The sequence below is a fragment of the Hakea prostrata genome, chromosome 2, assembly GCF_041222555.1.
Source record: "Hakea prostrata isolate BN-2017 chromosome 2, UWA_Hpros_2, whole genome shotgun sequence".
Taxonomy (NCBI): domain Eukaryota; kingdom Viridiplantae; phylum Streptophyta; class Magnoliopsida; order Proteales; family Proteaceae; genus Hakea; species Hakea prostrata.
Genome location: NC_142601.1, coordinates 40,527,122 through 40,554,434, shown reverse-complemented (window position 1 = coordinate 40,554,434; position 27,313 = coordinate 40,527,122). Strand labels below are relative to the sequence as shown.

The following is a 27,313-nucleotide window of genomic DNA, read 5'->3' as shown; positions in this document are numbered from 1 at the left end:
AGTTTTTCCAAAATCTGAACGAATAAAGGTCAAATCTACGGGTAAAGAGAGGGGATTCATTGTGTGTGGGAGACATAAAAAAGAAGCCAGCCACAGAGAAGAAAAAGAAGAGGAACGGCTCTCATCTCTCTCATTGCTGAAGAAAAAGACCACATCTCTCTCTCTCTCTCTCCTCTCTCTCTCTCTCTCTCTCTCTCTCTCTCTCTCTCTCTCTCTCCCTATGTTTCATCTTTATTTTTCTTATGAACTTTGTGATAATGAGTAGCTAGTTCCTTTTCTTTGGGTGGTAGATGAATCATGCTTATTTCATTAATTCGATTGTTCTATCTCTTCTAGTTGATTGTGTCTGAGTTTGGCCAAAGATGTTCTATAGCTCAGCGAACTAAGCGTGCCAAGCTTTTGCGAAGGACGATAGTCCTGCGAAGATAGGGCATATCTAGGAAGACCATCCCTAATTTACTTTGAAGTGTAGGGTTATATCGCTTACGAAAAAGCATTGGGGATTCGAAATCCCAAAGATCTTCAAATATTCATAGTTTAAGTTTTTCCATTAATTAATAGATTTAGTTTAAATTAGGTTGTGTTAAATTCAATCTAAGTAACTTAGCCTTTTACTTCCCCATAGTTTGACCCCATAGCATAGGATTTTATTTTTGATTGGTTAGCGACACGATCAGAGCTAGTTGGTGAAGAGGACAAATGATTGGTGATAGAGAGCAAGGTGTGGGACATCCACATCCCCTTCTCCACATGGCCGCTAGCACACATACTGGACCTCCTTACGTCCCAAGTGAGAGCAGATGGAATGCACCAGGCTGTGAGTTCGACGACATACTATACTGGATTGAGCACTGGATGGTCTTGTCCATTCTCTGTGATGAGGAGTGCACTATTGTTAAGAAGGACAAGTGCATGCTTCAATCTGCTAGAGTGATCTCACACATTGATAGCGCAAACCTCGTGCCTAAAGGAGGGCACCAAGACAAGATCTCTCCAATGGAGGCGCACGTCACCTATTCTCTCTACGTCGGCTTTCCGATAGACTTGGCCTACATCGTCCCGAATGCCATGTGCGCAAGGCACACACAAAAACAAGACTTGAGCTCATTCTTCTCTATTTTGGGATTCCTTCCTTTATTGTTTCATCCACAAAAAAAAGGCAATTTCTCCCCCTTTGGACCTCTTAACAGAAAAACAAACTTGCCCATCAATAAACCACATGGGATAACTCAAGTAATGGGCCATCCCCTACTTGGAGGGAAACCCAAGCCAAACAAAATCATCTTAACCTTCTATTTAACAAGTTAATATATTCACTAAAACAAACAAATAAAATATTGAACATGTCTCGTACAAAAAAAAATACTAAGTATGTGTAAGGCTTCTTCTATACAATAATTGAATGATCATTCCGTGGACATTTAGGATCTTTCTTCCGTGTGTGCTTCTATATTGGGGTAATCCCCTAATTGCCAGATTGGTTACTTACTTTGCTCCATAGAGGACCCAGTCCCTAAATTCATCAACAATAACTTAAAATTTAACACCATTATGTGGTGACCATCCAGCAGTGTAGCGGATCCAAGTTCCTAAATTTATCATCTATACATAAAGCCAGACCATAGACCAACATAAATCCTTTTATTTTTTTCTTTACAAAAAATAAATAAAACATCTTTATGAAAAGGGGATAAAAAGGATTACAAGGAAAAATAAACACTCAAACTGGCAACAACAACTCCCCCAATACACCCATCGCTCACCAGTTCCTTATCAAGTGGTATACTCAGTTGAGGGAGAATCCCCTGACCAAGAACCTTCATTAAGAAATTATTCCACTCACTCAAAAAGAGAGAAAAACAAACTGCGAAACAGCATAACCAAACTAACAAGCCAAAGAACCACATATTACCTACTCTCTTTTTCTTCCTCTCATTCTTTTTCCTAAAGAAAAGGGCAGCCAATCCTTATTTGAATGTGGATTTCTTACCGCACAGTTAATATTAACAAGAACAGTGAGTTAAGATCTCTCTCGCTAAATTCACGTGTAAAGCCCAAATATGGATGGAAATTCAGAGCATAAATATCAACTCCCTCCCACAAGCGTTACAACTTGAACGGAGTCCACTAGACATCTGTTGGAGTTCGTATCAACCAAACCTCTCGTCCCAAGCAAGGTCTCTAAGGCTCTGCCTGATCCTTGTTTATGATCCTAGCTCGTTTGCCTTTCTCACTTGTCTTATAGTCTTTATTTTCTTAGGAGAAATCAACGATGGATTCGGGCAGGCTTCTTATGTTAATATGTTTACTAGGCTTCCTTCTATGGGTGGCTAAAGCTAGAACTATTGAGACTCGGCTTCTCAAATCAAAACATAAAAAAGGAACCTCGAAAGGTGAAACTCCGACTGGAACGCCATCACCAGCATCTGCACCGAGAGATGCTTCCGGGCCGCCACCAGGTGATGATTCACAGGGTACAGTGTTTGATGTCACCAAGTATGGAGCAGTTGGCGACGGGAAAACAAATAATAATAAGGCCTTCCTTAATGCATGGGCCGCTGCATGTAAATCTACTGAACCATCCAGCCTTTTGGTCCCAAAAGGTGACTACTTTCTTACTTCAATCATGTTTAGTGGTCCTTGTGGAAACAAGAAATCTCCTCGTGTTGAGATAAGCGGCAAATTAATAGCTCCAACTTCCTCGGGATCTACCGAGTCATGGATCACATTTGATAGTCTAAACGAGCTGGACATCACTGGGTCCGGAACTGGATCTCTGGATGGTCAAGGAGAAGCCTCTTGGGGCAGTAGTTGTGATCACAATAGCAATTCAAACTGCAAAATGGCTGAATCAGTGAGTTATTGTATTTTTACATGGAAACAATTGGATCCTTAATATTTGTTTCCCTTCTTGAACTTTCGCTTTTGTTGCAGACCTTGCGCCTTTTTAAAATTACCGGCGGATCATTAAGCGGCATCACTTTAATCAACAGTAAGGCTTTTCACATAGGTATTGTTGAAAGCAGTGACTTTACCGTCCATGATATCAATATCCAAGCCCCTGCGACGAGCCGAAACACTGACGGTGTGCACATCGGCGACTCATCCGGCATCACTTTGTTACTAACAGTAATATTGGAACCGGTGATGATTGTGTTTACGTCGGAGACGGTACTTCCAACATTTTAGTCTCCAATGTGAATTGTGGACCAGGTCATGGCATCAGGTAATGACATATTAATCATGCCTAAATACTTTGATAAATCTCCTAGTAATTAGTACATCAGATCTGAAACAATAAAGGGGTGTCAGAGAAAAAGCAACTAGCACAAGCACCCTGAGCCCAAATAGGATTAGATCGGGCCTGTATTTGAAGTTAGGTGTGGGCTAGGTTCATCATATATAAAGCATGTGCTTGATATAAATGGGCTTTGATGAGCTTTGTTATTTCCATGATATTATGGGCATTAAAGCTTGGGCTTAGCCCTAGTAGGATGCAATGGGTTTGCAAGTTCCATGACTAAATGGGTGCATGATAATCAAGGTGAACTAGGGGTGGGAAGTTGTTGGGAAAACCCTACTAGGGTTGGTCTGGGTCAAGTTTACGCTTGGCCCTAGCAGGGGTACGCAGGGCTAGGTATTAGATTAAGGCTCCTACGGTTGGGTTAAATCTCAAAGCCCCCTCCGCCGCCAAAAAAAAGGAAACAAGAAAAGGAGGGATGATGAAAATTGTTTCAAACGGCTTTCTCCAAGTTTTGTTCTTTGTTTTGCAGCTTGGGAAGCCTTGGGAGATATCAAAATGAAAAGGAAGTGAACGGTATCACAGTGAAGAGTTGTACTTTTACTGGAACTGACAATGGCGTCCGGATCAAAACATGGCCAGCATCAGAAGACAACAAAGTTTCTAATGTTATATTTGAGGATCTTATCATGAAAAATGTGAAAAACCCCATCATCATCAACCAAGAATATTGTGACAAGAACCAGTGTGACTCCTCGGTAAGTTCGATGAGCCCAACGAGTAAAATAATGTGACATCAACAAAATACTACCCAATTTGATTGTACAGAGTCATTGACAGTCTCTCTCCAAGCACAATTAGCATTTTGTTAGAATCACTCTCTTTTCATCAAGTTAATACATATATGCTCCCCACCCAATTAGACTTCGTGTGTGAGCTCACCTTGTCTAGGTTGGCATAAGTATGTTCGTCTAACCATCCCCTTTTGTGTTTGATAGAAGGGAGGTAGGTCGATCAGGTCATAGGAGAGGATCCTGATTGCTCTACCTCGTCTTTTTCACTTGAAGGCTGGTAATTATATATTGACTTTGTAAACCTTGTCTCTAAGATTACTAATGGCATTTATTAACCCTACCCAATGCACAGCCTTCACGTGTGAAGCTCACAGACATTCTTTTCAAGAACATCAAGGGTACATCTGCCACCAAGGAAGCAGTTGCCCTCATATGTAGTCAAGCCGTACCATGCGAAGGAGTACAGCTCGTTGATATTGATTTGACATCAAGTGATGGTGACAGCACCTCTGTTTGTGAGAATGCAAAAGGGGTTACCTCGGGCGTTCAAATGCCAAGTCCGTGTTTTTGAGTCCATTCAATTTTGATTCTCATACATCTGTGTAATTGGCTTCTTATGAATTGCTTTTAAAGAGTGATTCCTCAAGCTGGAGTATCTAGTTGTGTTTGGTTCAAGTACCCCAGCAAAGGAGAAACTATGGTAGGAGAAAAGCATATGACACCTTCTCCATTAAAACATAACTACCTGCCTATATTACTACTTCTCTTTGACTTGATTCAAAGTTCAATATATTGAAATTTAATTTCTTACTAAATATTCAATCTTTGATGGTCAATTTGTCTGGTTGCAAGGAAATTGAAGGAAAGGAAGGGAAATGTTCATACTTAAAAAAACAAATTTTCTAATAATTCATATTCATTACTCTAAGAAACAATATAAATAACATCAAATAATTTAGAAGTTGATTATTAGATTTCACTTTACTTTGCACCCGATCAGCTTCGATTTCCAGAAGTAAATCATATTAACATACTACTTTTATAAACGCATGAACTCATGGAGGATGATAACATTTTTATTCCTAGAATACCCTCAATTACTCGCCAAAAGGGTTTGGTTACTTATGTAAAAAATTGTTATTGTACTTGCTCATTAATTAGTCTTTTACTCTAATTATATATTAATATTAATTGCAATGAATCTCCTCCATTAAAACCCAACTTATGATCTTCTTGATATTCATGCATAAATCCCAACTGTCTCAAATCCCATTAGAGAATTAAATCTACTAAAAATACCTCTACCCCACCCCACCCCTTAAAAAAAAAAAAAAAAAAAAAGATGTAGAAAAGCGTCACTATGGCATTACGAATATATCCACTCGTTTATTTATAGAAAAGGGAAAAGAAAAATATATTTCATTTGCAATATAGTATTAATTGTAATTAATCATCTCCACTAAGCACAACCTCTTGTACACCCCCCACCAAAAAAACCCCCCAAAACACCCCCCCACCCCCCCCCCCCCCCCCCAAAAAAACCCACAGCCACTTTCCCCAATTTTTATACAAAGTGGGTATTCCTATTTCATGAAAAATTTTAACTTGATGAATTTATCCTCTATTTTAATTGAAATACATTTATTTTCTTATTACCTATCATTTATTTACCTATTATTTTCTTTTCATTTTTTCGGTCACATATTCTTGGTAATTTATTTACTACCTTTTAAAAAAATATCTTCAAAGTAATTTTGTGCCTCCTCCACAATTTCAAAAAGAGATCCGTATTGGAAATTTAGTTAACTTTCTTTTCTTTTCTTTTCCAAAGAAACCTTCTCCTGAATTTTATTAAACTCGAATAATGTGTGCGAATAGAGAAGCTCCGAGGGACATGGGGGCTCCAAGAGAATCTGTGTTCCAATGTTTGAAACATCCTGAGGAGGTAGGTAATGGAGGTGCTGGTGGTGGGGAAGGGAAGAAGTCATATGTTGGTGTTGTGGGTAAAATCCAAGGTTCCCTAACATTGACTCTCTCCCATCTCTTGTGCATATTGGTTCTTATCAGAGAACTATGATACCCCAACAGGAGTATGATGAATTGCAAAGCATCCAATTTCATTGTTCATTGATCAATAGATCCAATCTTTGACTTACTTCTATGGATGTGTAGTGAGATCTAGCGAGGAAATCCTGAAAATAAGTTCAGGGGTGGAATAACATTTGTTGGGATGAATTTTTAAAATTTTTTCTTTCATTTATGAGGGAGATATGTTAGAGGTGTAGCGTCTTGGGTAACGGAAGGTGGCAAAATCAGTTTATTCACTTGCAGAGATGGCATCCGGATTTTAGTATTCATGGTCCTCAACCAGTGGCCAAGCTGGTGTTGCAATTGAACCAATCCCTTGAGTTTAGAAAATAGATAATTGTATTAGCATATAGGACCCATGCAACTTCATTATGGCATTGTGAAAGGACTCTAGAATATATAAAAAAACAATTAATCTCTCTTCATGATCAGTGGAATGAAGTAGAAGAATTAAAACTATTAAAATCCTTCAACAACAGTTTCCTGTTTTGAGAAAGTCCAATTTGGCTGTGGATTCTCTCCCACACAAGGCCTTAACTTGTACGACAGAGCTAGTTTTGCCCATATCCGTTCCTTGGATTCTAGAGGCATGTAATCTGGATTTTAGGCATTTTTCTAGCAATGAAATTAGTCTACAATTCAACAACAACAAAATCCCAAAAAAAAAAAAAAAAAAAAAAGAAGAAGAAAAAAGAGAATTAATTAGGTCCAGAGTATGCTGTGTTTGTTAGCTTAGTCTCCACCTGTGTGATCCCTGTAACTTATTGTGATATTCGTAGTCTGCTTTTGACTCAAGTGCTCCGACTCAAAGATGATTCGACTCTCCTCAATATACCTCAGGCAACTGCTAATATGGCTTGCAGTAGTTGGTCACGTAATTTTGGTGGCAACGATGCTCATTAAATGGTTCCTATCGCCATGGCTATTGTGGACATTTTGGCAATTATCGTGGTGAAATCTCATTGATCTTTTAGCCAGCTGCTCTTCTGACGATGTTGCCTCCCACTCTCACCATGGTTCTAGTGCTCATCCTTCATCTAATGCATGAAACATATTGTCAAATCTGCAACAAATGGCTCATAAGGCCCTTGATTGTCGCCAGCGATCAGTCACGTTCATAAGGCCCTTCTCCTATACAGAAGGACATCGTTATTATGTTATGTTTCTTAATGCTTTTAGTAATTTATTTGGGTGTCTCCAATTGCCCTTAAATATGAGGCTTTTCCTGTGTTTCTGAAGTTTAAAATGTTGGTAGAGAATGAATTTGAGCCGCAAAATTAAGAGATTCCATAGTGATTGGGCGAGGAGTACCCAACAATCTCTCACTTTCTTGACCAAGCTGGTATTGCACATCGTGTTACACGCTATCCTTCAGATGAGAAGGAGGGAGGTGCAGAATGCGAACTTCGTCGTATTGTAAAGATTAGGCTAGCCTTACATGCACATGCCTCTGTACCTTGGAATTTTTGGCAATAAGCATTAACTAAAGCAATTTTTTTATCAGTCCGTTTCCCACCCCTATACTACAAAAATCTCTCCAATGTTTTGAATGCATGGTGTGCATCATCCTTTCCCAAAACCTCACCATCCTCTCCACCTATTTCCCCTTCACATAGTACATTGACTTCGCCCTCTCCTTCCCAAGCCACTCCCATTCCCGCAAAGGACCGTGTGGTTGACCCACCTGCTCCTCCACCTCCTCCCAAGCATCATCCTATGGTAACTCGTCAACACGATGGCACTAACCGTCCCAAAGTTTACGTATCTATCTCGGCCCCTCTAATTGTTGAACCCACCTACTTCACCATTGCAAACGAACATCCAGAATGGCGTCAAGCCATGGACAATGGGTTTAATGCTCTCATAAGAAATGGTACTTTGGCCCTCGTCCAAATTCGTCTGGGTTTGAACATCATCGGTCGCAAGTGGGTTTTTCGTATTAAGAGAAAGGTTGATGGCAGTCTTCATACATATAGAGCACGCCTTGCTGTCAAGGGTTACAATCAAGGAGGAGGCCTCGCTTATAATGAAAATTAATATATATATATATATATATATAAGAGAATTAAGCAAATTGCCCAAAAGCTCCCTCCATTGGAAATCCCCCCTACAGGTACCCGCAGTTTGCAAACAGATGCTAGTGACAAATTATGGGCAGGAATCCTCTTTGAAGAACTCCATGGAAAAAGACAGGTTTGTGGTTATAAAGGTGGTACCTTCACTACAGCTGAACACTCATACCATAACAACTTTAGAGAGATCCTTGCTGTCAGAACAGGCAATTAAAATTTTCAGATCCACCTCATTGGTCATACGCTCCAGATTGAAATGGATATGACAACATTCCCCCCACATACTCCTATTCAAGTCAAGGATGCTTCCAGATTCTCAATTGTTAAAACGGGCGCAATGGTTTAGTAAATGGTCATTTACAGTAAAAGATGTCAAAGGCAAACATAAGGTGCCAGAAGATTTCTTATCTAGACCCTTGAAGCCACCCCAGGTATCCAATCTGTCTTCCCTCACTGTTTCCCATTTACTCTTGGGGTTTCGTCCACAAGACCAGCTCCGAATTCCCCCAATGGCAAATCTCCTTTTGATGACGACATTGGACCACCTCATCTCTCCAACCTACCTCCACCAATTTATAGTGATATCCCCTCGCACTGTTGACGAAAGGAAACAAGACACGAGAGGGAACCAGGGACAACGCGCAAGACGAACGCCCACACCAAGGGCGAGGAGAAGCCCCAGGAACAAAGAAGCCAACCGAGGAACCGAGGAGCACGCAAACAAGAACGAGAAGACCGGCACCGGAAGCAGACCAAAAAGGCAGAGGGCCACACGCAGAGCGAGGGGACCCGAGGGAACAAAGCCAACGCGAGAGCCGGGAACGAGGGAACAAAGAACGAGAGAGCGGGACGACGACGACAACGGGAGAAACAAGAGACAAGGACCCACGCCAGATCCGGACAAAAAGAGGGGAGGGGAAGGCAAGGGGACGCCGCCCAGCGGGGGACCGCCGCACCAGGCAGTCGAATAAATCAAAAAGGGACCATAAACGCACTCGGCAAGGGGACATATACCACCCAAAAAAACAAAGAAAGTTTCCGCACTTATAAATCCAATTTAACGAAGCAGCCGATGCAGAACCACTTATCAAGATAATTTGGCAGTTCTCTTCTCTAAATATGGCATAAGAGATGACTGGTTGAAGTGCCATCCAGCTTTTCCCTACCACACCCAATTCAACATCTTCCATACTTGATCATTCACAAAGAATATTACGTGTTCTTCCAAAACCTCTTTGTTGTGCACAAAGTAGCCCTTTCGGTCCCTTGCCCTTCCATTACGCGTTACCTTCAACACTGCCTCCAAGATACTCATCCCACTCTTCCTATTCCACCAGCTAATCAAGGTCCTCTGCATTGTGGAACCTGACTTACCACGAGGAGCTTGATAAGCATGCGTTTACCGTTATTTATTTGATTTACTTTCCCCATACTTATTTAATTGAAGAGAGCTAATTGAGTATTTTTGTGTATTTTTCATGAATAAGGTGATTTTGGATATTAGAGATAATATGGAATAAAGTTGGCAAATATATTAGATATTGGTGGATTTTAAATCATGGCATTTAATCTTGCTGCCCAAGAAATCATGAAAAGTGAGATCTTGGTCAAATTGGAAACAGGTGGAGTTCTAAGGAATAAAATCGGTAAGAAATCTGAAAATCGGGTAAACAGACAAACCTTCAGTATTTTGGGCATATCTCTCTCGTATGAGCTTGGATTGAAGTGATTCAAGATGATATGGAACGACATTGAAAATATCTACAACTTTATAGTTTTGAGTTTTTCCAAAATTCTAACGAATAAAGGTAATATCTACGGGTAAAGAGAGGATATTCATTGTGTGCGGGAGACATAAAAGAGAAGCCAGCCACAGAGAAGAAAAGAAGACGGCGAACGCGGCTCTCATCTCTCTCATTGCTGAAGAAGAAGACCACATCTCTCTCTCTCTCTCTCTCTCTCTCTCTCTCTCCCTATGTTTCATCATTATTTTTCTTATGAACTTTGTGATAATAAGTAGCTAGTTCCTTTTCTTTGGATGTAGATGAACCAAGCCTATTTCATTAATTTCATTGTTCTATCTCTTCTAATTGATTGTGTTTGAGTTTGACCAAAGATGTTTTATAGCTCAGCGAACTAAGCGTGCCAAGCTTCCGCGAAGGATGATAGTCTTGCGAAGATAGGGTATATCTAGGAAGACCATCCCTAATTTATTTTGAAGTGTAGAGTTTTATCGGTTAGGGAAAAGCATTGGGGATTTGAAATCCCAAAGATCTTCACATATTCATAGTTTAAGTTTTTGCATTAATTAATAGATTTAGTTTAAATTAGGTTGTGTTAAATTCAATCTTAGTAACTTAGCCTTTTAGTTCCCCATATTTCGACCCCGTACTTTTTGCTTGCTAGATTAGTATAGGATTTTATTTTTGATTGGTTAGCGACTCGACCAAATTTTGGCGCTGTTGCCGGAGAACCAAAGCACGGTTGCTAGGATTGATTTTTGTCAATTAGGCATAAATTTTAGAGTTTTTAATTTTTAATTTTTGTCTTTGATTGTTTAACTAATCTCTTTTTCTTTTGTTTTATAGGTTACTGCAAGAGTAGCAATTCGATAATTAGATTAGGTTGTTATCTTTTCTTCTTAGATATAATTGTATTTAGGACTTTTCAATTGTAATATTTGCATTAGATTGGGTTGTTTAGGTTAGTTTTTAAAAATCCCATCCCTCAGATCCCACATGTGTAACTTTTGTTCGAAAGATCATGTGGATTGCGCTTCAGGTACGTCCTAAACTCTCCCTTTTGCTATACTTATTTTCTTTTAATTTTACTTATTTAGCTTCTTCTTTTTTTTCTTCTTCTGTATGCATGCATGGTCGTCGGTCCCTATACCCTGAGTTGACTCCACTTGACTTAGAGTTAGAAGAGACTTTGGCCAACCTTAGAAGGCAAAGAACCATGGCAAACTATGAGCCTCCAATGAGGCCCTTGAGTGAGCATTTCATTCCTACGATATATACTCCGGTTTCTTGTATTAAGTTGCCTGAAATAGAGGCGGCTCAATATAAGATCAAATCTAGTGTGATTCAAATGCTACCATCTTTTTATGGACTTGCCAATGAAGAGCCTTATAAGCACTTAGATAAGTTTTTAGAGGTGTCCTCCATGGTTAAAAGTCAAAACCTTTCAGTTGATGCTTTAAGGTTACTTCTTTTCCTATTCTCCCTTAAAGATAAAGCTATGCATTGGCTTCATTTTTTGGACAATGTTAAAATTTCTAATTGGGCAGAAATGCAACAGGAGTTCCTTAAAAAGTTCTTCCCCATTGGCCGTACCAATAGCATTAGGAGAGTGATAACGAGTTTTCCCAACGAGAAGGAGAACAATTTCATGAGGCCTGGGAAAGACTAAAAGAATTACTTAGAAAGTGCCCCCACCATGCTATTCCTAAATGGAAATTGGTTCATTGCTTTTATGATGGCCTTAGAGACCGACAAAGGCAAATGGTTGATTCTTCTTGTGGTGGGACTTTCATGCACAAGAATGAGAATGAGGCATGGGAACTTTTTGAGATCCTTAGTGAAAACTCCCAACACCATGCTTCAGCAGCTAGGACTGAGATTCCATCCATTGGGCAACCAAAGATGAGTGATCTCTATGAGATCAATCCTACCATTGAGATGAGCACTAAGGTTGACTTGCTATCAAAGAAATTGGACCATCTCCTATCATTAGGACAACAAACCCCATCTCCACTTCCTACAAGTTCCTCTCCACCTAATCAGATTGAAGCATGTGCTTTATGTTCTAGCCTATCCCATTATGTCACCGATTGCTATTTGGCTACACAATACCCTGAGTTTGTTAAGGAGCATACACATTTGGCCAAGGAGTCTCTAAATTGGGCAATGATCCATATTCCAATACCTACAACCCAGGATGGCGAAACCACCCCAATTTTTCATGGCGAAACTCAATGCCCAATCCCTCTAATCAAATAGGGTCAACATCTTCAATGCATTTTTAAGCTCAAATAGGGATGAAGAGTGCTTTGCGATTAACTCTATTGATGAGGTAGTTGTTGATTATATTCCGAACATGCTTATTGATGATCCCCTACAAAATTACTTTCCATTTGGGGAATCTAACCTAAATATTGAGGAAGTCAACACATTGTTGGACTCTTCCACTTCTTTGGAGAAGTCACCATTCACATTTAGATTTGAGCCTCCACCTCCATTGGCTGCATCTCACTGAGTCTGGCTGAAGACTCTAAACATAGCGCTTTATAGGAGGCAACCCATTTGTTTAGATGTTATTTCTTGTTCTTTTTTTCTCTTTTCTTTGTTTGTGGTTAGGTTTTATTGTTGCGTGCTCTATCATGATTTCAAACATCGGGTAAACTCTTTCCTCTATTTTCTTCTAACATTTTTTTTTATATATCTTGCATGCATTGAGGTCATGGCAAAATTTAAGTGTGGGTGGGGTGTCAACTCGAGTAAGACTTGTTGATAGTTGGTAGAGCATTGTCACAAAGATGAAAAGTGCCCAATTTTTTCTGGCTTTGGTAAGATACATGTTTTAATTCTTTGATTGGATACAAAATGAGAGTTTAAGTATTTTAGAAATCCCATCAAATGTAATGAACACCCTCTTGAGAGAATAGTAATGGGTTTTACATTTTGAGACTGAGGTTGAATCGGAAAATAGGAACTCCAAGTAGTCCAAAAGGTTTGACCATCTAGTTATCTTGTATTGCCTTGTGCTTATTGTGACAAGTTGAGTCCGATTTTAGATTATTTAAATGTGAAGTGAATTGAAGTATAATGTGAAAAAGAAGGAAAAAAAAAGAATCTGCTGAAGTTTAATGTTTAGACCTCCTCAGTAACCGGGTCTCGGTGTCACCAACATCGTGCCTCACATCAAACAATTGGGGTGTCTTGGGTCCAGTCTTGGCATGTAGCCTAGTTGGCTTGAGTAAGTAAGTTCGAGGGGTATTCTACACCTAATCCCTTAAGGCCATCTAGATTGAAAGTGGCTGACCCAACACTCGTTACATAGGCCATCTAGAAAGCTTAAGAGGCAAGACATTGCACGGACTAGAACTGCGACCATTAAAGAAAGAAGTGAAGTAATGTGTTTATAAAGGTGAAATGTCTAAGAAGGTAAATATTGCTTAGATTTTGAGTTCTTGGTATTATTTGATACTTAGTTTAGTCTTATCTGAGGGTGAACTGGTAGACTGGAGATAAGAGGAGACTTCTCAATTGAATTGTTTGCCTAGAGCTAGACTCAAGAGAGGGTGTAAAGAGCTTAAGTGTGGGGGTGCCTATATTCCCTTCAATCTTTAATGGAATGTCTTTTTCTTGAAATCTATCTTTTTACTCTTACTATTGCCAGAATAATTAGAAGAACACTTAAGAATTTTGTGTGTATATTCGCTGCAAACACTCATGAGACACAACTCGTCCACTAGGGTAACCTAGGGGTTTAAAGGCTTGTTGCACATGCTAAGTGCAACCGTGATTCCTATGAAAGTGTGTTAGGTTTTTCTATATTTATTTCCCGTATTGCATTTATTGTTTTGTTTTGCTCGAGGACTAGCAAACACTCAAGTGTGGGGGTATTTGATAAGCATGCATTTACCATTATTTATTTGATTTAATTCCCCATACTTATTTAATTGAAGAGAGCTAATTGAGTATTTTTGTGTATTTTTTAGGAATAAGGTGATTTTGGATATTAGAGATAATATGGAGTAAAGTTGGCAAATATATTAGATATTGGTGGATTTTAAATCATGGCATTCAATCTTGTTGCCCAAGAAATCATGAAAAGTGAGATCTTAGTCAAATTGGAAACAGGTGGAGGTTTAAGGAACAAAATTGGTAAAAAATCTGAAAATCGGGTAAATAGACATACCTTCAGTATTTTTGGCATATCTCTCTCGTATGAGCTTGGATTGTGGTGATTCAAAACACTATGGAACGATATTGAAAATATATAAAACTTTATAGTCTTGAGTTTTTCCGAAATCCGAACAAATACAGGTCAAATATACAGGTAAAGAGAGGGGATTCATTGTGTGCGGGAGACATAAAAGAGAAGCCAGCCAAAGAGAAGAAAAGAAGTCGGCGAACGCGGCTCTCATCTCTCTCATTGCTATGACCACATCCTCTCTCTCTCTCTCTCCCTATGTTTCATCTTTATTTTTCTTATGATCTTTGTGATAATGAGTAGCTAGTTCATTTTCTTTGGGATGTAGATGAACCATGTTGATTTCATTAATTTCATTGTTCTGTCTCTTCTAGTTGATTGTGTTTGAGTTTGGCCAAAGATGTTCTATAGCTCAGCGAACTAAGTGTGCCAAGCTTCCACGAAGGACGATAGTCTTGCGAAGATAGGGCATATCTAGGAAGTCCATCCCTAATTTACTTTGAAGTGTAGAGTTATATCGGTTAAGGAAAAGCATTGGGGATTCAAAATCTTCAAATATTCATAGTTTAAGTTTTTGCATTAATTAATAGATTTAGTTTAAATCAGGTTGTGTTAAATTAAATCTTAGTAACTTAGCCTTTTACTTCCCCATAGTTCAACCCCGTACTTTTTGCTTGCTAGATTAGCATAGGATTTTATTTTTGATTGGTTAGCGACACGATCAGAGCTAGTTGGTGAAGAGGACAAATGATTGGTGATAGAGAGCAAGGTGTGGGACATCAACATCCCCTTCTCTACATGGCCGCTAGCACACATACTGGACCTCTTTAAGTCCCAAGTGAGAGCAGATGGAATGCACCAGGCTGTGAGTTCGACGACATACTATACTGGATTGAGCACTAGAAGATCTTGTCCATTCTCTGTGATGAGGAGTGCACTGCTGTTAAGAAGGACAAGTGCATGCTTCAATTTGCTAGAGTGATCTCACACATTGATAGCGGAAACCTCGTGCCTAAAGGAGGGCACCAAGACAAGATCTCTCCAATGGAGGCGCACGTCACCTATGCTCTCTACGTCGGCTTTCCGATAGACTTGGCCTACATCGTCCCGAATGCCATGTGCGCAAGGCACACCCAAAAACAGGACTTGTGCTCATTCTTCTCTATTTTGGGATTCCTTCCTTCATTGTTTCATCCACAAAAACAAGCAATTTCTCCCCCTTTGGACCTCTTAAGAGAAAAACAAACTTGCCCATCCATAAACCACATGGGATAACTCAAGTAATGGGCCATCCCCTACTTGGAGGGAAACCCAAGCGAAACAAAATCATCTTAACCTTCTATTTAACAAGTTAATATATTCACTAAAACAAACAAATAAAATATTGAACATGTGTCGTACCAAAAAAAATACAAAGTATGTGTAAGGCTTCTTCTATACAATAGTTGAATGATCATTCCGTGGACATTTAGGATCTTTCTTCCGTGTGTGGTTCTATATTGGGGTAATCCCCTAATCGCCAGATTGGTGACCTACTTTGCACCATAGAGGACCCAGTCCCTAAATTCATCAACAATAACTTAAAATTGAACATCATTATGTGGTGACCTTCCAGCACCGTAGCGGATCCAAGTTCCTAAATTTATCATCTGTACATAAAGCCTGACCATAGTCCAAAATAAATCCTTTTTATTTTTATTTTTTTTCTTTACAAAAAATAAATAAAACATCTTTATGAAAAGGGGATAAAAAGGATTACAAGGAAAAATAAACACTCAAACTGGCAACAACAACTCCCCCAATACACCCATCGCTCACCAGTTCCTTATCAAGTGGTATACTCAGTTGAGGGAGAATCCCCTGACCAAGAACCTTCATTAAGAAATTATTCCACTCACTCAAAAAGAGAGAAAAACAAACTGCGAAACAGCATAACCAAACTAACAAGCCAAAGAACCACATATTACCTACTCTCTTTTTCTTCCTCTCATTCTTTTTCCTAAAGAAAAGGGCAGCCAATCCTTATTTGAATGTGGATTTCTTACCGCACAGTTAATATTAACAAGAACAGTGAGTTAAGATCTCTCTCGCTAAATTCACGTGTAAAGCCCAAATATGGATGGAAATTCAGAGCATAAATATCAACTCCCTCCCACAAGCGTTACAACTTGAACGGAGTCCACTAGACATCTGTTGGAGTTCATATCAACCAAACCTCTCGTCCCAAGCAAGGTCTCTAAGGCTCTGCCTGATCCTTGTTTATGATCCTAGCTCGTTTGCCTTTCTCACTTGTCTTATAGTCTTTATTTTCTTAGGAGAAATCAACGATGGATTCGGGCAGGCTTCTTATGTTAATATGTTTACTAGGCTTCCTTCTATGGGTGGCTAAAGCTAGAACTATTGAGACTCGGCTTCTCAAATCAAAACATAAAAAAGGAACCTCGAAAGGTGAAACTCCGACTGGAACGCCATCACCAGCATCTGCACTGAGAGATGCTTCCGGGCCGCCACCAGGTGATGATTCAAAGGGTACAGTGTTTGATGTCACCAAGTATGGAGCAATTGGCGACGGGAAAACAAATAATAATAAGGCCTTCCTCAATGCATGGGCCGCTGCATGTAAATCTACTGAACCATCCAGCCTTTTGGTCCCAAAAGGTGACTACTTTCTTACTTCAATCATGTTTAGTGGTCCTTGTGGAAACAAGAAATCTCCTCGTGTTGAGATAAGCGGCAAATTAATAGCTCCAACTTCCTCGGGATCTACCGAGTCATGGATCACATTTGATAGTCTAAACGAGCTGGACATCACTGGGTCCGGAACTGGATCTCTGGATGGTCAAGGAGAAGCCTCTTGGGGCAGTAGTTGTGATCACAATAGCAATTCAAACTGCAAAATGGCTGAATCAGTGAGTTATTGTATTTTTACATGGAAACAATTGGATCCTTAATATTTGTTTCCCTTCTTGAACTTTCGCTTTTGTTGCAGACCTTGCGCCTTTTTAAAATTACCGGCGGATCATTAAGCGGCATCACTTTAATCAACAATAAGGCTTTTCACATAGGTATTGTTGAAAGCAGTGACTTTACCGTCCATGATATCAATATCCAAGCCCCTGCGACGAGCCGAAACACCGACGGTGTGCACATCGGCGACTCATCCGGCATCACTGTTACTACAAAGTAATATTGGAACCGGTGATGATTGTGTTTCATCGGAGACGGTACTTCCAACATTTTAGTCTCCAATGTGAATTGTGGACCAGGTCATGGCATCAGGTAATGACATATTAATCATGCCTAAATACTTTGATAAATCTCCTAGTAATTAGTACATCGGATCTGAAACAATAAAGGGGTGTCAGAGAAAAAGCAACTAGCACAAGCACCCTGAGCCCAAATAGGATTAGATCGGGCCTGTATTTGAAGTTAGGTGTGGGCTAGGTTCATCATATATAAAGCATGTGCTTGATATAAATGGGCTTTGATGAGCTTTGTTATTTCCATGATATTATGGGCATTAAAGCTTGGGCTTAGCCCTAGTAGGATGCAATGGGTTTGCAAGTTCCATGACTAAATGGGTGCATGATAATCAAGGTGAACTAGGGGTGGGAAGTTGTTGGGAAAACCCTACTAGGGTTGGTCTGGGTCAAGTTTACGCTTGGCCCTAGCAGGGGTACGCAGGGCTAGGTATTAGATTAAGGCTCCTACGGTTGGGTTAAATCTCAAAGCCCCCTCCGCCGCCAAAAAAAAGGAAACAAGAAAAGGAGGGATGATGAAAATTGTTTCAAACGGCTTTCTCCAAGTTTTGTTCTTTGTTTTGCAGCTTGGGAAGCCTTGGGAGATATCAAAATGAAAAGGAAGTGAACGGTATCACAATGAAGAGTTGTACTTTTACTGGAACTGACAATGGCGTCCGGATCAAAACATGGCCAGCATCAGAAGACAACAAAGTTTCTAATGTTATATTTGAGGATCTTATCATGAAAAATGTGAAAAACCCCATCATCATCAACCAAGAATATTGTGACAAGAACCAGTGTGACTCCTCGGTAAGTTCGATGAGCCCAACGAGTAAAATAATGTGACATCAACAAAATACTACCCAATTTGATTGTACAGAGTCATTGACAGTCTCTCTCCAAGCACAATTAGCTCTTTGTTAGAATCACTCTCTTTTCATCAAGTTAATACATATATGCTTCCCACCCAATTAGACTTCGTGTGTGAGCTCACCTTGTCTAGGTTGGCATAAGTATGTTCGTCTAACCATCCCCTTTTGTGTTTGATAGAAGGGAGGTAGGTCGATCAGGTCATAGGAGAGGATCCTGATTGCTCTACCTCGTCTTTTTCACTTGAAGGCTGGTAATTATATATTGGCTTTGTAAACCTTGTCTCTAAGATTACTAATGGCATTTATTAACCCTACCCAATGCACAGCCTTCACGTGTGAAGCTCACAGACATTCTTTTCAAGAACATCAAGGGTACATCTGCCACCAAGGAAGCAGTTGCCCTCATATGTAGTCAAGCCGTACCATGCGAAGGAGTACAGCTCGTTGATATTGATTTGACATCAAGTGATGGTGACAGCAACTCTGTTTGTGAGAATGCGAAAGGGGTTGCCTCGGGCGTTCAAATGCCAAGTCCGTGTTTTTGAGTCCATTCAATTTTGATTCTCGTACATCTGTGTAATTGGCTTATTATGAATTGCTTTTAAAGAGTGATTCCTCAAGCTGGAGTATCTAGTTGTGTTTGGTTCAAGTACCTCAGCAAAGGAGAAACTATGGAAGGAGAAAAGCATATGACACCTTCTCCATTAAAACATAACTACCTGCCTATATTACTACTTCTCTTTGACTTGATTCAAAGTTCAATATATTGAAATTTAATTTCTTACAAAATATTCAATCTTTGATGGTCAATTTGTTTGGTTGCAAGGAAATTGAAGGAAGGGAAGGGAAATTTTCATACTTAAAAAAACAAATTTTCTAATAATTCATATTCATTACTCTAAGAAACAATATAAATAACATCAAATAATTTAGAAGTTGATTATTAGATTTCACTTTACTTTGCACCCGATCAGCTTCGATTTCCATAAGTAAATCATATTAACATACTACTTTTATAAACGCATGAACTCATGGAGGATGATAACATTTTTATTCCTAGAATACCCTCAATCACTCGCCAAAAGGGTTTGGTTACTTATGTAAAAAATTGTTATTGTACTTGCTCATTAATTAGTCTTTTACTCTAATTATATATTAATATTAATTGCAATGAATCTCCTCCATTAAAATCCCAACTTATGATCTTCTTGATATTCATGCATAAATCCCAACTGTCTCAAATCCCATTAGAGAATTAAATCTATTAAAATACCTCTACCCCACCCCACCCCTTAAAAAAAAAATAAAAAAAAAAAAAAAAGAAGATGTAGAAAAGCGTCACTATGGCATTACGAATATATCCACTCGTTTATTTATAGAAAAGGGAAAAGAAAAATATATTTCATTTGCAATTTAGTATTAATTGTAATTAATCATCTCCACTAAGCACAACCTCTTGATATTCATGCTAAGAATCAACCATTTCAATTCTCATACGAACTCCATATACTATAATAGTCGTCATAAAAAAAAAACATTGTACGAAAATGCCACTACCAAATGAAATCAAGTGAATTAATCATCTCCACTAAAGCCCAACCTCTTGATATTCATGCTTAGAATCAACCATCTCAAGTCTCATACGAACTCCATATACTACAATAGCCGTCAAAAAAAAAAAAATTGTACGAAAATGCCACTACTAAATGAAATCAAGTGATCAACACACCTATAATTATTCAAAAACCAACAAAAACTCACTTGCATTGCATGTAGTACTTTACTAGTTATACAAAGTGCATGTATTCCTATTTCATGGAAAATTTTAACTTGATGAATTTATCCTCTATTTTAATTGAAATACCTTTATTTTCTTATTACCTATCATTTATTTACCTATTATTTTCTTTTCATTTTTTCGGTCACATATTCTTGGCAATTTATTTACTACCTTTTAAAAAAATATCTTCAAAGTAATTTTGTGCCTCCTCCACAATTTCAAAAAGAAATCCTTATTGGAAATTTAGTTAACTTTCTTTTCTTTTCTTTTCCGAAGAAATCTTCTCCTGAATTTTATTAAACTCGAATAATGTGTGAGGATAGAGAAGCTCCGAGGGACATGGGGGCTCCAAGAGAATCTGTGTTCCAATGTTTGAAACATCCTGAGGAGGCAAGTAATGGAGGTGGTGGTGGTGGGGAAGGGAAGAAGTCATATGCTGGTGTTGTGGGAAAAATCCAAGGGTCCCTAACATTGACTCTCTCCCATTTCCTGTGCATATTGGTTCTTATCGGAGAACTATGATACCCCAACAGGAGTACGATGAATTGCAAAGCATCCAATTTCATTGTTCATTGATCAACAGATCCAATCTTCGACTTACTTCTATGGATGTGTAGTGAGATCTAGTGAGGAAATCCTGAAAATTAAGTTCGGGGGTGGACTAACATTTGTTGGGATGAATATTTATAATTTTTTCTTTCATTTATGAGGGAGATATGTTAGAGGTGTAGCGTCTTGGGTAACGGAAGGTGGCAAAATCAATTTATTCACTTGCAGAGATGGCATCCGGATTTTAGTATTCATGGTCCTCAACCAGTGGCCAAGCTGGTGTTGCAATTGAACCAATCCCTTGAGTTTAGAAAATAGATAATTGTATTAGCATAAAGGACCCATGCAACTTCATTATGGCATTGTGAAAGGACTCTAGAATATATAAAAAAACAATTAATCTCTCTTCATGATCAGTGGAATGAAGTAGAAAAATTAAAACTATAAAAATCCTTCAACAACAATTTCCTATTTTGAGAAAGTCCAATTTGGCTGTGGATTCTCTCCCACGCAAGGCCTTAACTTGTACGACAGAGCTAGTTTTGCCCATATCCGTTCCTTGGATTCTAGAGGCATGTAATCTGGATTTTAGGCATTTTTCTAGCAATGAAATTAGTCTACTCTTCAACAACAACAACAACAACAACAACCCAAAAAAAAAAAAGAAGAAAGAAAATTAATTAGGTCCAGAGTATGCTGTGTTTGTTAGCTTAGTCTCCACCTGTGTGATCCCTGTAACTTATTGTGATATTCATAGTCTGCTTTTGACTCAAGTGCTCCGACTCAAAGATGATTCGACTCTCCACAATATACCTCAGGCAACTGCTAATATGGCTTGCAGTAGTTGGTCACGTAATTTTTGTGGCAACGATGCTCGTTAAATGGTTCCCGTCGCCATGGCTATTGTGGACATTTTGGCAATTATCGTGGTGGAATCTCATTGATCTTTTAGCCAGCCGCTCTCTTCGACAATGTTGCCTCCCACTCTCACCATTGTTCTAGTGCTCGTCCTTCATCTAATGCATGAAACATATTGTCAGGTCTGCAACAAATGGCTCATAAGGCCCTTGATTGTCGCCAACGATCAGTCACATTCATAAGGCCCTTCTCCTATACAGAAGGACATCGTTATTATGTTATGTTCTTAATGCTTTTAGTAATTTATTTGGGTGTATCCAATTGCCCTTAAATATGAGGCTTTTCCTGTGTTTCAGAAGTTTAAAATGTTGGTAGAGAATGAATTTGAGCCGCAAAATTAAGAGATTCCATAGTGATTGGGCGAGGAGTACCCAACAATCTCTCACTTTCTTGACCAAGCTGGTATTGCACATCATGTTACACGCTATCCTTCATATGAGAAGGAGGGAGGTGCAGAATGCGGACTTCGTCGTATTGTAAAGATTAGGCTAGCCTTACATGCACATGCCTCTGTACCTTGGAATTTTTGGCAATATGCATTAACTAAAGCAATTTTTTTATCAGTCCGTTTCCCACCCCTATACTACAAAAATCTCTCCAATGTTTTGAATGCATGGTGTGCATCCAACTTACGATCACTTACCAGTATCTTGATGTGCATTATACATTGGCATGCTTCAACCATCCCCTACTGCATCATCCTTTCCCAAAACCTCACCATCCTCTCCACCTATTTCCCCTTCACATAGTACATTGACTTCGCCCTCTCCTTCCCAAGCCACTCCCATTCCCGCAAAGGACCGTGTTGTTGACCTACGTGTTCCTCCATTTCCTCCCAAGCATCATCCTATGGTAACTCGTCAACACGATGGCACTAACCGTCCCAAAGTTTACGTATCTATCTCGGCCCCTCTAATTGTTGAACCCACCTACTTCACCATTGCAAACGAACATCCAGAATGGCATCAAGCCATGGACAATGGGTTTAATGCTCTCACAAGAAATGGTACTTTGGCCCTCGTCCAAATTCGTTAGGGTTTGAACATCATCGGTCACAAGTGGGTGTTTCGTATTAAGAGAAAGGTTGATGGCAGTCTTCATACATATAGAGCACTCCTTGCTGTCAAGGGTTACAATCAAGTAGGAGGCCTCGCTTATAATGAAAATTAATATATATATATATATATATAAGAGAATTAAGCAAATTGCCCAAAAGCTCCCTCCATTGGAAATCCCCTCTACAGGTACCCGCAGTTTGCAAACAGATGCTAGTGAAATATTATGGGCAGCAATCCTCTTTGAAGAACTTCATGAAAAAGACGGGTTTGTGGTTATAATGGTGGTACTTTCACTACAGCTGAACAATCATACCATAACAACTTTAGAGAGATCCTTGCTGTCAGAACATGCATTGAAAATTTTCAGATCCACCTCATTGGTCATACGCTCCAGATTGAAATGGATATGACAACATCCCCCCCCCCCCCCACATACTCCTATTCAAGTCAAGGATGCTTCCAGATTCTCAATTGTTAAAACGGGCGCAATGGTTCTGTAAATGGTCATTTACAGTAAAAGATGTCAAAGGCAAACATAAGGTGCCAGCATATTTCTTATCTAGACCCTTGAAGCCACCCCAGGTATCCAATCTGTCCTCCCTCTCTGTTTCCCATTTACTCTTGGGGTTTCGTCCTCAAGACCACCTCCGAATTCCCCCAATGGAAAATCTCCTTCTGATGACGACATTGGACCACCTCATCTCTCCAACCTACCTCCAACAATTTATAGTGATATCCCCTGTTGCACTTTCATCAGCCGATGCAGAACCACTTATCAAGATAATTTGGCAGTTCTCTTCTCTAAATATGGCATAAGAGATGATTGGTTGAAGTGCCATCCAGCTTTTCCCTACCACACCCAATTCAACATCTTCCATACTTGATCATTCCCCAAAGAATGTTACGTGTTCTTCCAAAATCTCTTTGTTGTGCACAAAGTAGCCCTTTTCGTCCCTTGCCATTCCATTACGCGTTACCTTCAACACTACCTCCAAGATACTCATCCCACTCTTCCTATTCCACCAGCTTATCAAGGTCCTCTGCATTGTGGAACCTAACTTACCACGAGGAGCTTGATAAGCATGCATTTACCATTATTTATTTGATTTACATTCCCCATACTTATTTAATTGAAGAGAGCAAATTGAGTATTTTTGTGTATTTTTCAAGAATAAGGTGATTTTGGATATTAGAGATAATATGGAATAAAGTTGGCAAATATATTAGATATTGGTGGATTTTAAATCATGGCATTTAATCGTGCTGCCCAAGAAATCATGAAAAGTGAGATCTTGGTCAAATTCGAAACAGGTGGAGTTCTAAGGAATAAAATCAGTAAGAAATCTGAAAATCGGGTAAACAGACAAACCTTCAGTATTTTGGGCAAATCTCTCTCGTATGAGCTTGGATTGAAGTGATTCAAGATGATATGGAACGATATTGAAAATATCTATAACTTTATAGTTTTGAGTTTTTCAAAAATTCTAATGAATAAAGGTAATATCTATGGGTAAAGTGAGGATATTCATTGTGTGCGGGAGACATAAAAGAGAAGCCAGCCACAGATAAGAAAAGAAGACGGCGAACGCGGCTCTCATCTCTCTCATTGCTGAAGAAGAAGACCACATCTCTCTCTCTCTCTCTCTCCCTATGTTTCATCTTTATTTTTCTTATGAACTTTGTGATAATGAGTAGCTAGTTCCTTTTCTTTGGGATGTAGATGAACCATGCTTATTTCATTAATTTGATTGTTCTATCTCTTCTAGTTGATTGTGTTTAAGTTTGACCAAAGATGTTTTATAGCTCAGCGAACTAAGCGTGCCAAGCTTCCGCGAAGGACGATAGTCTTGCGAAGATAGGGTATATCTAGGAAGACCATCCCTAATTTACTTTGAAGTGTAGAGTAATATCGGTTAGGGAAAAGCATTGGGGATTCGAAATCCCAAAGATCTTCACATATTCATAGTTTAAGTTTTTACATTAATTAATAGATTTAGTTTAAATTAGGTTGTGTTAAATTCAATCTTAGTAACTTAGCCTTTTAGTTCCCCATATTTCGACCCCGTACTTTTTGCTTGCTAGATTAGTATAGGATTTTATTTTTGATTAGTTAGCGACTCGATCAAATTTTGGCGCCATTGCCGGAGAACCAAAGCATGGTTGCTAGGATTGATTTTTGTCAATTAGGCATAAATTTTAGAGTTTTTAATTTTTAATTTTTGTCTTTGATTACTTAACTAATCTCTTTTTCTTTTGTTTTATAGGTTACTGCAAGAGTAGCAATTCGATAATTAGATTAGGTTGTTATCTTTTCTTCTTAGATATAATTGTATTTAGGACTTTTCAATTGTAATATTTGCATTAGATTGGGTTGTTTAGGTTAGTTTTTAAAAATCCCATCCCTCAGATCCCACATGTGTAACTTTTGTTCGAAAGATCTTGTGGATTGCGCTTCAGGTACGTCCTAAACTCTCCCTTTTGCTATACTTATTTTCTTTTAATTTTACTTATTTAGCTTCTTCTTCTTTTTTTTTTTTTTTTTTTTTTTTTTTTTTTTTTTTCTTCTGTATGCATGCATGGTCGTCGGTCCCTATACCCTGAGTTGACTCCACTTGACTTAGAGTTAGAAGAGACTTTGGCCAACCTTAGAAGGCAAAGAACCTTGGCAAACTATGAGCCCCCAATGAGGCCCTTGAGTGAGCATTTCATTCCTACGATATATACTCCGGTTTCCTGTATTAAGTTGCCTGAAATAGAGGCGGCTCAATATGAGATCAAATCTAGTGTGATTCAAATGCTACCATCTTTTTGTGGACTTCCCAATTAAGAGCCTTATAAGCACTTAGATAAGTTTTTAGAGGTGTCCTCCATGGTTACAAGTCAAAACCTTTCAATTGATGCTTTAAGGTTACTTCTTTTCCTATTCTCCCTTAAAGATAAAGCTATGCATTGGCTTCATTTTTTGGACAATGTTAAAATTTCTAATTGGGCAGAAATGCAACAAGAGTTCCTTAAAAAGTTCTTCCCCATTGGCCGTACCAATAGCATTAGGAGAGTGATAACGAGTTTCTCCCAACAAGAAGAAGAACAGTTTCATGAGGCCTGGGAAAGACTAAAAGAATTACTAAGAAATTGCCCCCACCATGCTATTCCTAAATGGAAATTGGTTCAATGCTTTTATGATGGCCTTAGAGACCGACATAGGCAAATGGTTGATTCTTCTTGTGGTGGGACTTTCATGCACAAGAATGAGAATGAGGCATGGGAACTTTTTGAGCCCTAAGTGAAAACTCCCAACACCATGCTTCAGCAGCTAGGACTGAGATTCCATCCATTGGGCAACCAAAGATGAGTGGTCTCTATGAGATCAATCCTACCATTGAGATGAGCACTATGGTTGACTTGCTAACAAAGAAATTGGACCATCTCTTATCATTAGGACAACAAACCCCATCTCCACTTCCTACAAGTTCCTCTCCACCTAATCAGATTGAAGCATGTGCTTTATGTTCTAGCCTATCCCATTATGTCACCGATTGCTATTTGGCTACACAATATCTTGAGTTTGTTAAGGAGCATACACATTTGGCCCAAGGAGTCTTCCCCTTCACCTAGTACATTGACTTCGCCCTCTCCTTCCCAAGCCACTCCCATTCCCGCAAAGGACCGTGTGGTTGACCCACCTGCTCCTCCACCTCCTCCCAAGCGTCGTCCATGGTAACTCGTCAACGCGATGGCACTCACCGTCCCAAAGTTTACGTATCTATCTCGGCCCCTCTAATTGTTGAACCCACCTTCTTCAACATTGCAAACGAACATCCAAAATGGCGTCAAGCCATGAACAGTGGGTTTAATGCTCTCACAAGAAATGGTACTTTGGCCCTCGTCCAAATTGTTTTGGGTTTGAACATCATCGGTCGCAAGTGGGTGTTTTGTATTAAGATAAAGGTTGATGGCAGTCTTCATACATATAGAGCACGCCTTGCTGTCAAGGATTACAATCAAGGAGGAGGCCTTGCTTTTCCTGTTGATTTTTTTTATCCTAGATATGGACAATACAATTACCAATAACTTACCACCAGCCATTCTTGGATGGCCCTTTTTAGCCATTGCGAATGCTTGCATCAATTGTAGATCAGGTGTCATGGACATATTATTTGGCACTAAGAAACTTAGAGTCAACATCTTCAATGCATCCTTAAGCTCAAATAGGGATGAAGAGTGCTTTGCGATTAACTTTATTGATGAGGTAGTGGTTGATTATATTTCAAACATGCTTATTGATGATCCCCTACAACATTACTTGCCATTTGGGGAATCTAACCTAAATATTGAGGAAGTCAACACATTGTTGGACTCTTCCACTTCTTTGGAGAAGTCACCATTCACATTTAGATTTGAGCCTCCACCTCCATTGGCTGCATCTCACTGAGTCTGGCTGAAGACTCTAAACTTGGTGCTTTATGGGAGGCAACCCATTTGTTTAGATGTTATTTCTTGTTCTTTTTCTTCTCTTTTCTTTGTTTGTTGCTAGGTTTTATTGCTGCGTGCCCTATCATGATTTTAAACTTCGGGTAAACTCTTTCCTCTATTTGCTTCTATCATTTTTTTTATATATCTTGCATGCACTGAGGTCATTGCAAAATTTAGGTGTGTGTGGGGGGGGTGTCAACTCGAGTAAGACATGTTGATAGTTGGTAGAGCATTGTCACAAAGATAAAAAGTGCCCAATTTGTTAATGATCATTACCATTAATGCTACC

At 39.1% G+C, this 27,313-nt stretch overlaps 2 non-coding genes and 2 pseudogenes across 2 annotated transcripts; 2 read left to right on the top strand and 2 right to left on the bottom strand.

Moving 5' to 3' along the window:
- The first annotated feature begins 2,272 nt into the window (after positions 1-2,272).
- On the top strand, positions 2,273-4,606 carry LOC149024353 (exopolygalacturonase-like; annotated as a pseudogene).
- A 6,928-nt stretch (positions 4,607-11,534) lies between these two features.
- Positions 11,535-11,640, bottom strand: LOC149024352 (small nucleolar RNA R71). The gene has a single exon (XR_016171937.1). It is a non-coding gene; the product is annotated as a small nucleolar RNA R71 (small nucleolar RNA).
- Positions 11,641-16,459: 4,819 nt separating this feature from the next.
- On the top strand, positions 16,460-18,791 carry LOC149024351 (exopolygalacturonase-like; annotated as a pseudogene).
- Positions 18,792-25,594: 6,803 nt separating this feature from the next.
- LOC149024350 (small nucleolar RNA R71) lies at positions 25,595-25,701 on the bottom strand. Its single transcript, XR_016171897.1, has one exon. It is a non-coding gene; the product is annotated as a small nucleolar RNA R71 (small nucleolar RNA).
- Positions 25,702-27,313: the final 1,612 nt, after the last annotated feature.